Raw genomic sequence first — 18,165 nt, forward strand, 5'->3', positions numbered from 1 at the left:
CTGGTCCTTAATTTAGAAAAATTAAATGCCTCTTTCTCACACACAAATCTTCTCATTTTTTCTTCAACGAGAACTCTGGTGTGGCCTGGCCCAAGTCCATGAGACTTCTCTCTCTCTCTCTCTCTCCCACACACACACACACACACACACACACACACAGGCCTGATGCAGGCTTATGAGAAAAATCTGGAATGTCTTGGAGTTTTTTCTTTTCAATTAAAGTTCAATAAAAATGTCCTCGTAAAAGTTCTAGGTAAGCAATGGCTTTGCCAGCAGGATGGAGTTACCCATGTCCCAGGGAGGCCTCCGGGGTGTGATGGGGAAGGGAGGGCAGGAAGCCAAGGAAAGTTCCTCCACCCTCCTCCCCCACACGATGTGCTCTTCTAAGAAACAGGAACAGTCCATATGAGGAGGAGGCTGGGGGTAGCTCCTTTCTAAAGTCCCTTTAAGTCTGTTCATCCAAGAAGCCAGCAGGCATTATGCCTTATATTAGGCATAGTATTTTGAAAATACTAAATAGCTGTATTTTTCATTCCTCCCACCCATAATCAAGTTCCCTAGAAGTAGGCTGCCAGATAAAATATAGGACGTCCATTAAATCTGAATTTCAGATCAGCAATAAATTTTCAGTATAAATATGTCCCAAATATTGCAGAGGACATAACTTAATCTCAAACTTTATTTGTAAATCCATCAACCCTAGCCTGGAAGTCACTTCATCATTATAGCTTCCAGTGAAATTGGAAAGGGAGGTCAAATCTAGTGGGAAGAAGCCCAGCGGATGTTCTGGTAAGAAAGGAAAAGACAAAAAAGCAATAGTTTGGCTGAAGCAGACAGCTTGAAGAAGACAGAGGAAAGGGCAGCTGGCCTTGAGGCCTATGGAACAGTGACCTCCATTCTCTAACACAATGTCTCAGGACAAACTGAAAAGTGGAGTCAGGGCTTTGTTCTCCACCCACAGAGGCCCCTGGAAGGCGGTCACTTTGTCCTACATGAGCAGCAGCCAGGTGGAAGGGGCTATGACATCAAGGTTGTCTCCCCACCATGCCTCATGCAATAAACCCTGATGAACATCCATACTCCATCTTGGGCAAGAGGATTCTGAATTTTTTACTTGCAAGAGATTGGGCTTTGTTTTGTATTGTTTTAAGATTTATTTATTTATGCCTACAGAACTGGGGTACAGGCCAGAGGCGCAGGTGAGGTGAGAGGACTCACCAAAGACAGAGTGGGGAGCAGGACAGGCAGATTGATGAAGTACACTGCTGAGGGGAGCAGTGGGCGGGTCAGGAGAGGTCTGCCACGCCATGTGGGTCACCTTCGGGGCAGGCGGGGATCAAACTCATGTGGAAGTGGCTTTAGCTTCTTAGTGCTGTGCTTTAACCCACTGTGCCACCAGGGAGGGCCTGGTTTTGTTTTTTAAGTCTGCTCAATTTCCAGCAGGGTAGGGCAGAGCTTTTGGGAGACGGTTAGAAAAGTTAAAGAAAAATAGACATCTCACTTTCTTTTTACAGAACAGCAGCTACATGAAGTGGGTGAGAGAATACCTTGTTGTTACTGTCTTTTCCTTTTCTAGAGTACTGTCATAGGTACTGTACAGGGAATGGCAAAGCCAGCGGTTTTTCCCAGGCAGGTGGACTGCAGCACTGAGGCCCTGACTCCTCATCCTGAGACTGGCCTCAGGACAGTCTGACACACGTGCCCTTACACCTAAGCAGTGAGTTGCTTAATACAATATGAGTTTCTTTCCTAATTCAATTTATCAGCATCTCAAACAGGGAAAAGTTATATTGACAGAGTCAAAGACTATCAAGACAACAATAGTTGTATGCTAAGGGTCTGTTTGAGCACTTTTCCCCAATTATTTCTAAACATACAACTCTCTCAAATTCAAATTCATGAAGGTAGATTATAGTCTACCTTCAAAACACATCCAGGATCCAACCTACTTCTCACAATCTGCTGTACCATCCTTGACAAAGTCACCAGCATCTCTTGCCTGAACAACCACAACAGCCTCCTCCCTTGTCTCCTAGATTCTCCTTTTGTTTCCCAAATATCATTCCCCACACAGCAGTCAGAACATTCTGAACATGCAAACCAGGTCATGTGACCCTCTTCCTGGAGTACAACCAAAGCTCTTTACTATGCCTGAAGGTGCCATGGTCAGAGACCCTGTCTCCTAACAGTTTCCCCTTTCTTCATTTTAATGCAACCAACCAGGCCACTGAATGCATAAGGACAGGCTAGGCTATTTGCAACAGACTCCAAAACAGACTGGCAAAACAGATTAGCAGTGCTTGTTTCTCCCTCACGCCACTATTCAGACGTAGGCAGTCCCGACAGGTGAGTGACTCTGCTCTAAGAGGTCATGCAAGACTCAGTTTCCTTCTACCTCACTGCTCTGCCATCCCAACTACTGTTCGCCTATTTCAGACTGAACAGTATTTGTATTCCATGGCTTCTCATTGTCACTACTTCCTGGGCATACCTTGTTTTTTCTTTAACTCTGCTTGTACTCTGTACATAGTCCCTTATTAATCTCTTTTCATTTAAACCCTCCTTCATGAATTCTGTCTCCGTTGGACCCTGACTGGCCAGAGTCTACCATACAATGTGCCAAAGTCAACCTCTTCCCAAAACTGAGCTCAGGCCAGCATATGTGCTATCTTCCTCATTCCTTTCCCAGACAGTGCCCCTGAAATTTAAGTGGGATTGGCTCAAGGTCATGATTGGGTTGGCTAATGCCTATCATTGAACACTGAACTAAAATATCTATGGCAGTCTGGAGTAATGTTCCCTGTAAAAGTGTTTGTTGAGTGGCCACCTAGCTCAGCACCTTTTCAAAATCTGACATGCTCATTAGCCTTCTTCCCTCGTTACCAAACATGGCCTCCTCTGAGCATCTCCTCTGAGTCTTCCAGCTCTTCTGGGCAAACCTATGCAACCCCATCCTAGCCCTTACATTCTGAGGGCTACGAGGCCTTCTTCCCAAGCCCTGATCTCTTGCCTCCTGTCCTAGAACAGGACCTAGACAGAATAGGGTCACAACTCAGTAAATGTCTACTGAATCCACTAGATTTCAGTTCCCAACCCAATGGTTTATTAACTTAATTCTTTCAGGGATTTCTATATCCATCCAATGGACTCTAAATTATTGATTGTAGCTGAGAGGGAAGAAGAAGAATAGCAATGACTAATATGTATTGGTTACTTATTCTAAGTCAACAGTTGTTTTTTTTTTTTTAACATCATTTATATACATCATTTTGTGCCTTTTTCCATCTCAGTTGTAATTCCCATAGACTTCCCATCACCAATTCACTCATGTGTCATCACCATAGTCCAGTGCACTCCCCTCCTCCATTTTTGGTCCCATTCCCCACTCCACCCCTGTAAAATGTCTCTGCTTTATTAGTTGTTTATTATTATTTTTCTGCCCTGGTCCTTTATGCTTCTGCTATGAGTGAAACCATCCGGTATTTTTCTTTTTCTTTCTGGTCTAAGCCAACGGTTTTATAGGCATTCTCTTAGTAAATATGCATAATAACCCAACAGGTTATCCCGGTACTATTCCCACTGCACAGATGAGGAGCCAGGCACAGAGAAGTGAAAGGATTTGCACTGGCTTAGAGCTAAGTGGGAGGAGCAGGATTTGAACCCAAGCACATGCCCTTCACTCCTCTGCTCTCTTGCTTCCCACCCACAAGTAGTCACACTGTCAAGCTTCATCAATGTCACTCTGATGCACTAACAGGCCGTGAAAAGGAAAGAGCCATCTATCTGTAAAATAAACAAGTCTTGGCATGAAGACAGAGGTGCTAATAGAGACACAATTTACCCATTTGCTGAGATCACTGACAGACTTGAGCAGGGCTCAAATGGCATTCAGTCTCCTGGGAGAGGGGGAGTTTGGAGGGTTCCCTGTCCATAGCCCATGGCTAAGGGCTCCATAGACCCCACAGGAGGCTGGCAGCAGGCACTCCCAGTGTTTTGACAGCCAAAGAGACAAACAGCAATATCGATTTCCGAGAAACATCCTCAGGCTTTAGCCTTCTCTCCAAACTTGACGCCCTCTATCCCATTGCCATCAAAGTTAAGAGTGACAGCTCCATGATGGAAGTGCCCTGGCAGGCTACCAGCAAACTCCCAGACTACCCACAGAGACCTCCAAAGCACCCCAAACAACAGGCTTTGGAAACTGGGGACAATTTGAGCTAGGGAGAAGGGAAGGCTTAGGGAGAAGGAGGGTCAGGCCTGGGCAGGAGGACAAATGGAAGCCCCCTCCAATTTCCATCACCTCACTGCCTTGTCTCCTTTCCAGAGACTAGATTAGGGCTGCTCAGGCTCACCAATGTGTGGGGCTATGGGCACTTGAGACGTGGCTGGTTAAGCTCTGACATGTGTCGTAAAACACTGGTCTTAAAAGACTGTACATGGAAAGAAAATATCAAATATTTCATTAACTTCTCACACAAATTACATGTTGAAATAGTATTTGGGATACATTTCATTAAGTAGCACATATTAAAATATTTTCAGTATTTTTTTTTCATCTTTTTCTTTAATGCAGCTACTAGAAAACGTCACATTGCATACAATTTTTTTTGGACGGAGAAATCTAAGGATCAAAAAATAAAATGTGATTGAATTCCAAGAGAATAAATATAATTTTTATCAAAATGTAAATTATGTGTAAACAATAAAAATGAAAGCTACTTCCTATTTTCATAAGTTTTTTCTAAAATAGTTTCTACTAAAAATAAAAGGAATGCATAATCATTAAATATCAATGTTTCAAGTCAAAATGATCTAAGTGATCCCAAACAACTTGCAAGATTTACTAGGTCATATAAATTATTGGGGTAAAAATTAAATTACTGACAATCCCAGTAGTCAATATAATGAACTGGTATTATGCTTCACACATTACGTCTAGACCTACATGTATATATTTCATACAATATTAGACACTGTTTAATATAGCAAAATGTTCCACAGCTGACGTGCAGCTGTTGTCAGTATCACACTCCAGAACCCTGAGGCAGGACTCAGGTGCCAGGACACTCTGACACTCGACACTTGCTCTAACAGTCATTGTGTTTGTTATCTATGCACAGGACAGGCCATGCTGAATAAGCTGTCTCTTCTCTCCCCGAAGCAATTCCACTGCTCCAACCCTCTTCATACTACAAGATTAGTGGCAGACAATCCACCAACCTTCATGGAAGTCAGACTCTATTACCTTTTTTTTGTTTTGAGGACACAGGGTGAAAGAAGGCCACACTCGCTGTGCTCTAAATGGTGCATGTCACCAAAACAGAGTTACAGAGTTACATACTCTGCCAGTGCTGAAAGCCAAATCTAAGTGAAAAAGACACCATGGTGTCTTTATTTTTTAATTTACATGGGGCAAAATTCACTTTTCTTGGGCTAGCTTTACTGAATATAGTTATGTAAACAACCTCACGACCAAGATACAGAACAATTCTAGAATCCCTCAAATTTCTTTCCAGGGTTTGAGATCATCAGTTTTTAGTTTGCTTGTGTGTAGCTGTTCTCATAGGTGTGTGGCAGTGCCTCAATGCGTGTGCTTGTGACTTGCACGGTCTCCTGTGTTCTGGCGTCCCTCAGTGGGGTGGGTACAGGGGTGGCATTCCATTTTCTTATTTCCCTCCAGGCCCAGGGAGGTGGGGCCTGAAAACAGTCACTGCAGGTGTGGTAGCCCCTAGATACTGACAAGTTCCCCTCCTGGATTGGGATTTACCCTGGAAAATGCCTTGGTGGGCTTTTCTGTTGAGAAATGGAGGTCCCAATTTAGTCTACTTGGGAAATTGTGATTAAGAAGCATTCTGACTTGTCCTGCGTAACTATAAGGGAAGCAGAATGAAACCTCTTGAACTACCTTGATCTCACTAGAGAGGTGAGATCAAAAACGAAGGAAATACATGAGGATAGTACTTATGGAGAGGAGCCTCATGGAGAAAGGGACAGAAGTCTCTGGAGGGAGAAATTCTCTGACGATGGGACCCAGCCAACAGTTTTCTAAGAATAGCAAGTTAGGCATTGAATTTGGAGTATCTCCAGCTGTGCACTGTGGTCCCCTTGGCCACATACAAAGGCCTTGGTGGGTAGTGCTTTGGAAAAACAGAAGAGGATGATGTCAGTCTGCGGTGAAGTTGAAGGGGTGAGCAACTGGAGGATGCCAGTGAGGGTGGAAAGGCACAATGGCTACAGTGGAATCAAGTCAGGAGAAATGACAGCCATCCACCTATATTTCTCCCAGGGGGAGAACAATCTGTCAAGATGATAAAGAGGGCTCTGGACTTGCTGTAAAAACTGAGCCTCAGTTTGTTGCCTTTTTAAAAAATATATATATGAAAGAAAAGAGACCTATAGGAGAAAAGATAATGTACAGTCATCAGACTACATACATCCACCACAGAGATACAGCCTGGGCACTCTGGGTTCCCTCTTCTGGACTCTAGCAGGATTCAACACCCACATATACTCAGCTGTCTACAGAGTACTAAAAAGGCTCTGGATCTTTTGGATCCAGAAAAGTCTGCATCCAGGATGGCAAGTTTCATAAATTAGTTTCTTATTGTTGCTGTATACAATGACCTCAAGCAGTGCCTTAACACTCAAATTTATTATCTGATAGTTGTGTAGAGCAGAAGTCTGGCACGGGCTTCACTGAGTTAAAATCAGAATTGGCAAGACTGCATTCCTTCTGCAGGTTCCTGGGGAGGACTCATTTCCTTGTCTTTGCAGCTGCAGCATCTTCCCCACCTTCAAAGCCAAGTCCTTCTCACTCTGACTGAGATACTCCCATCTCCTCACCTGCCTCTCTCCCTTTTTCTACTTTGAAGAGTATAGCCATTACATTGGGCCCAACATGATCACCCAGGATACTATCTCCCTTAAAAATTCAGATGATGGGGCCTCCCTGGTGGCACAAGGGGTTAAAGCGCAGCACTATTAAGCTATCACCAGACACTGCAGCTTGAGTTCTATCCTTGGCCAGGTTGCTGATCTATGTGCAGCAGATCTCTCCTGTCTCCCCTGCTGCTCTCCTCAGCAGTGTATTTCAGTAAGATCCTCCTGTTCTGCTCCCCACTCTGTCTCTAGTGAATTCTCTCACCTTCCCACACCCATCTCTGGCCTACACCCCAATACTTGTATGCATAAATTCTAAAAAAAGAGCATGGAAAAAAAAAAAAGAATTCCGATGAGGACAAAACCTCATTCCACCTACAATCTTAATTCGCCTTTGCCTTAGAACATGACATATTCACAGATTTAAGGGATTAGGATAAGGGCATCTTTGAAGGAAAGGGGCAATACTCTGCATATCACCTCTTACCAGTGGGTCTAAATAGAATTCTGATAAAGAGAATTTGGCAGAAAGAGAATTTGAGGCAAATGCCTCCTTATCTCTGAACACAGATAAAGTAGAAGAAGATTCAGGGGGAAAGAAGTTTGCTAATGAAAATACATGGGTCAGAAAAGTGGCAGTGAGGAGAAACCTATGTCAAATACTACCATAGGTAAGACTGTAAGGAGGTACATGATCCCCACAGCTGTTTCTGCAGGCTATACTTCACCATCACTAGTTTAGCTCGCCATTGCACAGAATCCTGGAGGAGATCCTGGGCACTGGAAAGAGCTAGGGACATTGCTGAGTCCTACCGATGTTTGCCTGGTGTGACCACATCTCAGAGTGACAGTCTACTGTGCAAGTTTGCTGTGTCTACACAAGGCAGCTCTTGGGGGCATCTACCCATGGCCTGAGCTCTGCCTGTACAGTTGCCCTGAAGACATTGCTTCTTTGGTGGGCTGGTCCTTCTGTGATAGAAGACTAGCCAGGTGTTCCCTGCCATTGCTACTAATTTTTCTGATCGAATCTTCCCAGGTCTCACTACAGTTTCTCACAATGGGTGATAAGAGGTTTCCACCCTAGACACCCCCTCTTGGGCATACTTTAGTATGTGAAGGATTGGGGGGCATTTGGCGTGTGAGGAGGAAGGCACTAGTTTCCTGGTAAATGTATGGATCTAGTTTAATGGAAATGGTAATCCAGCTCCCACCAACTTTTCTTGGTTTTATTTTCTTGAACATCCTCTTACTGTGAAATAGTCATCTATGAATCAACCTACTACCTAGTTACTTAGCTATCATCTTTCTCTCTCTCTCTTCTCTCTATCTCAGATGTCTTTGGATATTTGATTTTTGCCCCTTGTTGAACCTACATCTTAGAGGTCCCTGTTGTCTTCTTAGCTCTTGACTTGGGTTGGGGCTGGGACTAGCTCTGCAGGATCCCAGTTAGATAGGAATCTTTCCTCAGTCTTTGTCAATTTAAACATCTCTGGCTCCACAGGGTAACTGTAGGAGGACCTTTTTTTTAAGATTTATTTATTTATTCGTACAGAACTGGGGTACAGGCCAGAGATGCGGAGGGTGAGAGGATTCACCAGAGACAGAGTGGGGAGCAGAACAGGCAGATCGACGAAGTACACTGCTGAGGGGAGCAGCGGGCGGGTCAGGAGAGGTCTGCCTCGCCATGTGGTCGCCTCCCGGGCAGGCGGGAATCGAACTCAGCGGAGGTGGCTTTAGTTTCTCAGTGCTGTGCTTTAACCCGCTGCGCCACCAGGGAGGGCCAAGAGGGCCTTTTGACTCTTCTGTTTTGACTCTAGCACTGGACAGCAGGGATATTTGATTGCCAGTGTTTAAACCTTCGTGTATACTCATATCCCGAGTTTCTGCCTTGTTGAATTTTCTTTGCACCAAGAATCAAAAGAAGTTAAGTCTTCTACCAGGTCTACAGTGAATACTAGTAGAAGTAATCACCTTAAATAAACCTGGCAGTAAAGCAGAAAATTGTGAGGAAGAACTTTGAAACTGCTGAATACAAAGTTGCTGAGGACAAGATAATGACTTCAATTAAAAAAAAAAACCCCTGTTAAGTAAAGGGTATGGGGAGACTAGTGACCCTTCACTGCTCCCCCCAGTCTTCACAAGTTCAAGCATGTTCAAAAGCGATGACGAGAAGGAAGGGTGGAATGCCATTTGTTATAAGGAACTATAGGAAGCCCTGGAAAGGTTTACTAGAAAATTAGAGAACCTTAGACAGGACTATGCCCTTCAGAACTAAAAAGGATGAGGACCATGGTAGTTTGGAGAGGGTATCCTGGCGCTGGAGGCTAGAGCCAATGAAGCAGGAGGATGAGACAAGAAAGCATAAGGACATCTAGAATGATAGTTGTATTGGGAATATTTCCAGCGCTCTAATACCATCTAGTGTTTGTAAAACATTTACCAGTGCCAGGTACTACGCTAGCTACTTTCTACCTTTCATCTCATTTAACCCTCGAAACAACATTGGAGAATGGCATTATGGTTATTATTCCTGCTGAAGCCAAGAAGGGCTGGATACCCATTGGAAGTCTCATGGGAAATGCCACAATGCAGATGAACCCAAGCTTACAGTGACTCTCAGTGTTCCGCTGGTCAGTATGTACCAGATGGCATCCATTCCATCCATTTTCCCCACCCTTCCCCTGAGATGAGTCCACAAACTCCCAGAAAGTCTGCAATGGAGAGTACTCTAGGCAGACACCCCTGACTCTCGCATGGCTCCATGCCAGTGGGCAAACCACCTCTGTGCCAGCTGCCCGGGGACAAAGCCCAGTGCAGGGCCCCACAGACACCTGGCCTCGTCCATCCTAAGAAAACAAAGCTGGGAAATTTCTTGCCTGTGCCTGCTGAGCAGCCACACGCTCTGCCTCTGTGACTGGGACAGGGACAAACTTGTGGGCTCCAGGTACAGGACTCCTGAAGTTAAAAGGTTCAGGTCACACTGGCAAGTCATTTTGCAAGCAGACACTGTGGGTCTCTTCTCAGACTCATGCAAGGTCAGCGTCAGCAGATCTGACCCTAAAAATAGGCTCTCGGATGCCAGTCGAGGTGGCCGGGTATGTAGCTGCCACACACCCACGGACCAGCACCTCCTGACCAGGCCGGCAGGCACAGGTAAGGCCACTGGTGGGTTGGCTGACACCTCTTGCCAATTATGTTTTTTCAGGGTTTGGGTATGGGAATTAGAAGCTCTATTTCTATCTTGTTTCCAAAGCTACAATGAACAACTAACATCTTTTCAGTATGAAAGGCTTCTTGTTGCCCTTTCTTTATCTAGAGATTCCATGGAATTTTCTCCATTATTCTCCTCCTAAGTCTGAGCTTCCCCCTGAATCTGAGCCTTATTTCTATAAGGATAACAGGGCAGGCTAAAGTACATCCAGCCTCTCTGAGGCATTCAATGTACTGGATCACATAACATATTCCGGCAAAGTTCTACATTTGCCCATTTAGCCAGTAAAAGAGAAAAAATTCTTATTATTGGTGGGTGGACAGGCACACCACTGTGACTCACATCTCATGTAAGGCAGCACAGATTATAAATAAGCACTCAAAACTCCAGGGTGGTGAATTCCTCCTGCGTCTTGGTCATGCTAAGCATCATTTAGCCAGAGTGACTATTTTTGAAGCTTTTCTCATCCTGATGGAAGATGAGGAGGCTGGATAGATGGGGAAGCTGGGTCACCAAGGGACACAGCCACTCGACAAAGACAGCACATGTAGGTAGAAAGGTGGGAAAGTGTCCTATGTCTCAGCTAAGAGTTCTCCCATTAGACCCTAGCACCTTTTGTCCTGTGAGCCTGGAACCCAGGTGCTGTGGGATTGGGGCTCTCTGGCTGTTTACGAGAGTTGAGAACATTCCGAGGGCAAACACTCTTGAGTAAGAAGGAAGGAGGCCTGAGGAGCACGTGTGGAGAAGTGGTCTTCACAATACCTACAGGTCTGGTTCTCAGTGTTCTGAACTTTCTCTCCTTGTTCTCTTCATGAGAAAATATTTTTGATCACATCGAATGACACTTGCAAACCACACTTGAGCTTCTGACTCGAGTCCTGTACAGGAAAGAGCCTTGTGCATGGGGGGTATGAGTGGGACTTGAAGAGATCTGAGGAATGAGGGGGAGGTGAGTGGGTCTTCAAGGCTCTTCTGGGAAAAGTGTGTCTGTGAGAGGATAAGAGAGGAGGCAAGGGTCCTTCACCAATCTGGTAGGTTGGAAGCCCTCGCTGGGGACACTGAGGTGTCCTAAGGTGACACTGAATGAGAGACTCTGGTTCCTGCTGGAATTCCAGTGGCTGTGGCCAGCCCCTAGGGGATGAAGAGCAGAGGGGAGGCACTGAGGCCTGAGGCTTGGATGCTGAGGCCCAGCTAAGTCAACTTGAGGAGGGGGCAGGTAGCCCCCAAGGTTGCAGAGCCAGGTTCAGCCTTCCCTAGACACTGCATAACCCTCATGAGGTTTCCTGTTCCCGATGATGTGCTAGACACTGTTCTGAGAGCCTTTCTTTCAAGTATTCACCCATTTACTCCTCACAAAAGCTTTCCTCACCACATCTTCATATGAGAAAAAATAGACACAAAGAAGTAAAGTGGTGTGTCACTGTCACACCAAGTGGACACTGATAGAGGAAGGCGCACAGTGCACCTCAGAGCCAGGTGCCATAGCTACTGTGTTCAGGTGCCCCGCAGTGGGTTGGGGACAGGGGACACATTTCACTCTTTTTTCCCTTGAGGCCTGAATTACAACTGGGCCCCTTTCCCAGGGAGGCCTGGGCCTGGGAACAGCCACACCAGGTCTAATGCAAAGGATCAGAGCTCCATTTGTCCTCTTCAGCCTGACTTCAGAGCAGATGGTATTTAAATTTTCACATCCAGTGTCCCTTGATGGCACTGGGCCTACCATTCCCCAGTAGGTAGGGGGACAAGTCTCACCAACAGCCTGGCACAACCATTAGATATTAACTGACCACAGAGAGTCTTTTCTCCTCCTCCCAAAAGCCTTGCTTGCACTTCATACAGGAGCAAATGAGGCCCATCACCCACAGGAGAATGTTCAGGCTTATTTACCCCCATTCCATCTGCCGCCAGTACCCCCCAGAGATCTTCTGCTCTAGAGCTCTCTCCTCAAATGACTCTACCCACTTCTCCCTACTTTTGACACTCAGCTCCCAACCCAACTGAGAGTTCTCTACCCATCTTCTCCCTGCCTCATTGTCCCGTCTTCCTGAAACATTTCTTGAGCTCATATTGATGTGTCAAAAATTTACATTCTTATTTAACCCAACAACTATTGGGGTGGATATTATTCCCATTTCACAGATGAGGAAGCTAAAGTCCAAGTACATGAACTCCAAGACAGCGAGAGCTCTTTCCAAGACCTCACACCAATCTGTGCTATGTGTCAGGGGGTTGAGCATACCAAATGGAAAAGCTCAGAGCATATACCTTGTAAACATAGGTTGACAAAGGCTGGGGTGCAAGATCACCTGGGTTGACATAGTTTGGGGTGCAAGATCACCTGGGTTGAGTCCCAGTGGCATCGCTTACTAATTTAGTGTCTTCTTGCTAACTTCTTCAACCCACCTTTTCTCATCTGTAAAGTGAGGTAGCTACTCCTTGCCTAGGAGGTTTTGATAATCACTGGGCACAAGATTATAGTAATGATATGCTTATTTCTCTAGGCCCTGCCAGGATCTTGATTTCCCACTGAGCTTTTGCATCAGGTTTGAGTTGGAGCTTGGCTGCCAGCCTTGCCAAGGCTCAGAGTCCCCTCTGTGCAACACTCAAAAGACGAGTGTTTGGGACCTGAAGGTGATGGGATCTGGAGGGAAATGGAGGAGTGATGAGACTACAGTTAGAAACCCCCTACCCCAAACATACACACAGTTTACCCACCCTTATCTTTCCCCAGCTCCACAGGAAGACTCATGTTCTAGGGTGAAGCTTGACAGGAGAGAGTTCTTGAAAGACATGAACTAAAAGCCATCTATTCCCTAATTCACACTTGTAAAACTGCCTGTAGTGTTTTCAAACAGCTCAGAGGAAGTAGGGCCCATCTGCTTAGACATCAGGAACATGACTGGCCTCTGGCCTGGTCAGGTGATGTGCCAGGGCTTCCTCACCCTCATGGCAACCTGGGAACAGAGGTAAAGTCCATTCAGCTGGCACTGTTGTTTGAAAAGGCAGCCGTGTATGGGCCTCCAGCCTCCTCATGGTTTCCGGGAGGCCCAACGCTGCCAAACCAAGACTGGGGAAATCAATTAGGAGTTCCTAAGTTACCACCCTGAAGCATTTGGAAAGTTAATCAAAGAGTTAATCAAACAAGTTAATGACATCAACACTATCCTAACATATTAAATTACCTCTTTAAATGAAGGCTTTTCTTTCTTTAATAAAAAGATTTTATATTAATTCACATAATTGCCTCCTATTAACATACTTGCCAGAATCCAAAAGAAAAAAAAAATCTGTTAAACTTGGGTTATGCCTGATACATTAGGAATGAAATTATAGGCAACAAAGAATTCCTGGGTTTTCACATCCAGGTTTTAATTTTTTTTTTTTAACCCACAACCTTTATTTCTTAGTTGGGATCATTTTGTAGATTTAAGATGCATAAAGACAAGCAGTGATTTGCAGTAAATTAAAAATACGTATATTTACATACAGAGACTACTGCCAAATTCCACCTCTCCACATATCCCAGCAGTAGGCATTACTCTCCTAATAGAGCAATTTACCCAACCACAATAACATTTTTACTCTCTCCCTTCTTTCAAATCACATTCCACCCAACTTGGGTGGTGTCATGGAAAAAAAGATGTAGTATATATGTTAACTGAAGCACAGACTAACTCTCTCCCATAATTCTAATGTGCTAGGAACAGAAATATGCGACACACATACATATATAACAGATACAGAGCACCTTCAAAAGAGAAAAAAAATTAACAGATTAGATTAGAAACTGTTTCATTAGACTAAATATCTCTAGAAGGCAGTGCCTCTCTCATCCAGCCCATTCCTGATGTTTAACAGAGGGATAAAGCTTGAAGGTGGGGTGGCGGCAGGGTCAGGTAGAACTTCTGAGCAGGTGAAGTCAAAGAGGAAAGGATGTCACTCCCTTCCTGAATCCCTAACACTCCCACCACTGCCACTGGCCTATCACAGATTCTAATACTGGCTGACTTAGATTAATCAATACCAAGCTGAGGACATAGCTCAGACCCCATGGGTGACAGGGAAGGTGCTGCCCTATTTGTCTGAGACCTGTCTCCATTCAGAGGGGAGGAAGTATCCCTTAGAGGTAGATTTACATGGAAGCTTCAGAACCCCATACTTGGCTGGCACTGATCATGTGCAAGGTCTTATACCTATCTGCTTTCCTTTTAACTTAAAGCAATTGTCTACACTTGAAGATTCCTAATACCTGATTCCCCTCTGGTTCCCAGGAAACACAAAGAGGCTAATAAGATCTTCTGACATGACCTAGACCTTACTGTTGCCACCAGAGGCTCAAGAAGGACATAACCCTGCCTTAGAGAAGCCCCCACTTACATGAGAGAAATATGGGACACCTCTCAGACTTTGTCCTTAATGAAACCACCCTGTGTTTCAGCCTGTAGCTTTTGCACAAGCATCCACTATGTAAGGACAGTTATAAAATATAGCTTTCATGGGGCTTTTTTCCCCCTTTCATTTACTCAAATAATACATGTTTATCACAGAAAATTTAGAAGAGGTAATTCCTTTTAAAAATTATACAGATAATTTCACCATCCTAAAATAAGCATATAGCCAGTGTAAACATTCTATATAAGAATGAAGCCACAAGGCTCATTTTGCCTCATAGACATCTGGTCTCTCCACCAGCACAAGGCTCCTTCCTTTGAATTTCTCAAAACTAAAACAAACGTGACTGTCATGTCTAACAGCTTTACTGGAAGTTTCCAGTGACAAAGAGGGCTGACAGAGCCTTGAAGCACCACAAAGTTAGCATTGGAAACCCCTATTCTCAGCAGTACTGTGTCTGGGCCTCCCAGACACTTCTTACCTGGCCTCAAGCTCTTCCTCCTCTTCCCTGCCACAGGCTCCGCACTCCATCTGGGGATGTTCTTGAAGGCTCAGAATGCTCATTGCTTTTTAAAAATTTTTTTAAATTTATTTATGCATACCAGAACTGGGGTGCAGGCGAGAGGTGCAGGGGTCTGAGAGGATTCACCAGACACAGAATGGGGAACAGAACAGGCAGATCAGTGAAGTACACTGCTAAGGGGAGCAGCGGATGAGACAGGAGAGGTCTGCCCCGCCATGTGGGTCACCTCCCTGGTCCGTTGAACTCATGCTACAGTGGCTGGTGATAGCTTGGTAATGCTGAGACTTAATCCCTGCACCATCAGGAAAGCCTACTCCTTGCTTTCTTGTACAGAGTAAGTTAGCACTCTGGTTTTCACACCACCATGTTCCCAGTCATGCTTTAAGATCAATCTTTTTTCCCATCCAATGGATGGCTCAACTAGTGTTTTTTCTTAAGCTATAGGCCAGTTATATGCTCACATTCCAGGACATGTCTAGTTGGCCAGTATCTGCATGCTCAAGGAGTTAACTTAGAAATTCAATTTTCCCATGGAAGTGAGAGACTCATCTCTCTAGTCCACTTCTTTCATGCTCCACCATACAAAGCAACAGAATTCAGGTTGTTTTCTTATTTTAAACAAATAGCTCTGTTTTATCAAAGACGAAAGTAAAGCTCAGGGCAGATGAGAGGTGTAGACCTGGGAGTCCTTAGTGATCACGGAGAACAGAGAAGGGCCAGGAGCCTGTTAAGAGTTGGGAGAAGTAAAAACTGGGGTGGGGGGTGGGGGGTGAAATGCACGGGATTATGGGGATGGCACATGGGTGACTTGGTGATAGGAAACCGGGGGATTACAATTGAGATGGGAAAAAAATGTACAAAATGATGTAAAAATAAACTGTTAAAAAAAAAAAAAAGAGTTGGGAGAAGAGTTTTGGAAAGTGCCTGATCCCTAAGCACCACCAGGTAGAGTGGAAGTCACAAATTAGAAGTCAAGACACACCCCTGCTCAGACCCTTCTGTCTGTCCATACTGCACAGTTAAAAAGAACAGACATAATTATAAAATATGATAATTTATTAAGGAATTCCAAAATAGAAAATGGGAAAATAGCTCAAGTCCTGCCACTTGCCCACAGTAATCACATTTTTTTCAAGTTAAAAAAAAAAGGAAAAAAAATTATAGAAAGTTTTTTTTAATATAAATTCAATCATGGTGTCAAAATTATAGACCTGAATTCATTTCCTTATTGGGGAAGCAAACCTTTAACTAAATGCAAGCTATACCACAGAAAATTCTGAAATGTAGTCAGAAGGAATGAAGGGTCCTTGTGTTGATTTTTTTATGATTTATTTTTATTTATTTATTTACACAAGAACAGGAGTACAGGCCAGAGGTGCTGGGGGGTGAAAGGATTCACCAGAATCAGAGTGGGGAGCAGAACAGGCAGGTATACTGAAATACATTGCTGAGGGGAGCAGTGGGTAAGACAGGAGAGGTCTGCTGCACCATAAGGGTCAGCTCCCAGCCTGGAAACTGAACTCATGCTGTCATGGCTGCTGATAGCTTCATAGTGATGAGATTTAACCCCTTGCACAACCAGGGAGACCCTCCTGAGTTTATGGTTCCTAGGAAAAGCTCTTCAAAGGCTAGGCCCCTATTTCACAGAAGGAAATAACTCCTCAGGTCTCAGCGAGAGGATTCTGCATTACCACATTATATTTAAATGTTTTAAGATGAGCTCTATCTTAGTGCAGACCCAAGACCAGGGTTTGGGGCAAGCTGTTTATCTGCCAGGAAATAGGAAGTAGAGCAGGGAAGTCAAAGTGTGAGGGAAAGGACCCTCCCTGGTGCAGCAGGTTAAAGTGTAAGCTAGCTGCAGCTGCCTCAGTGTGAGTTTGATCCCCGGGGGGCCCCTCTCCCACCAGAGGTGACCCACATGGCACCACAGACCTCTCCTGTCTCCCACACTGTTCCCCTCAGCAGTGTTCTGTTCCTTACTCTGTCTTTGGTGAATCCTCTCACCACCTCTGCACCTCTGGCCTATACCTCAGTTCTGTATGCATAAATAAATACATCTTTAAAAATAAGTGTGAGGGAGAAGAGCCAGCAATAGGAGAGAGCGAACAGGTTATACTCTGGACAACTGAGGAACTTCCAGGAGATTTGAGAACAGACTTCAAAATGGTCCCACTCAGGGTAGAGGAACTTTCCACCCACCCCTATCTCTTGGTAGCCATTATCTTCAGTTGGTAACTCCCAGGTGGAAAGATCAGAAAATAGCCACACATAGGGAAATACAGGTGTTCGAGGGAGGAAGTCTTTTGGGACTGTTCTCTTAGGCTGCAGAGAGCTGAGCTGAAGAATGGGATAGGGCAAGGAGAGCATCTGCCATGGCTGTTTCTATTCACAAATCAGCGGGTTAGCTGATTTCTCACAAAAATACCAGAAATCTGGGCCTTCATTCTCTTAGAGGGGAATCTGCTCACTAGTGTGCCAGCCATGGTCCCTCTGTTGTCTCCTGTCTGAGTCATGAACTGCTTAGTGAGGGGGAATGCATTGTTCTGAGAATGCATTGTTACGTGATTCTGACATTGTAAATGTCAGAGTGTAATCACAATGTAGCTGGAACAGCCTACCACATACCCAGGATCTATGGGACCACTGTTGTGCATGGGGTACCTCACAGACCAAAGGTTCATTAAGTGACATATTTTACTTTTTATCATCCTTTTTCCCTCTTTGCTACCTCTCCAAGGAGTCCATGTTTGCTGTCCTTTAAGGAGGAGACAGGCCATTGCTGCACACAGGCCAAGTAGCCTTCAAGTTGGCATTTGGTTTCCTGGGACCAAGCCTTTAAATATGAAGTTGTAATAAGAACCTAGAGGCCTCTCTTGACAACCTGCCCAGCTCTCATTATGACATTTAGCCTGTGATTGATATTGTATGTGTCATCGAGACCTTGGCAGTTAATCTCTGGGTCGAATCTATGGAAACCAAACAGAACAGATTTGTCTTCCCCTTCCATTTTGGCTGTGATCTGGGAAACAGACGCTCCTGGCCTCTCTGAGATTCAGAGATTTGGGAGTCATGCAGAGAGGGATGCACATAAGCCACCTTCAGGATTTGGAAAGATTACAGGTCTGTGGTTTCTGGACGGCTCCACGCTTTGTTCTCTTAC

Source organism: Condylura cristata, unplaced genomic scaffold (genome assembly GCF_000260355.1).
Source record: "Condylura cristata isolate star-nosed mole 26May11 unplaced genomic scaffold, ConCri1.0 scaffold00011, whole genome shotgun sequence".
NCBI lineage: Eukaryota > Metazoa > Chordata > Mammalia > Eulipotyphla > Talpidae > Condylura > Condylura cristata.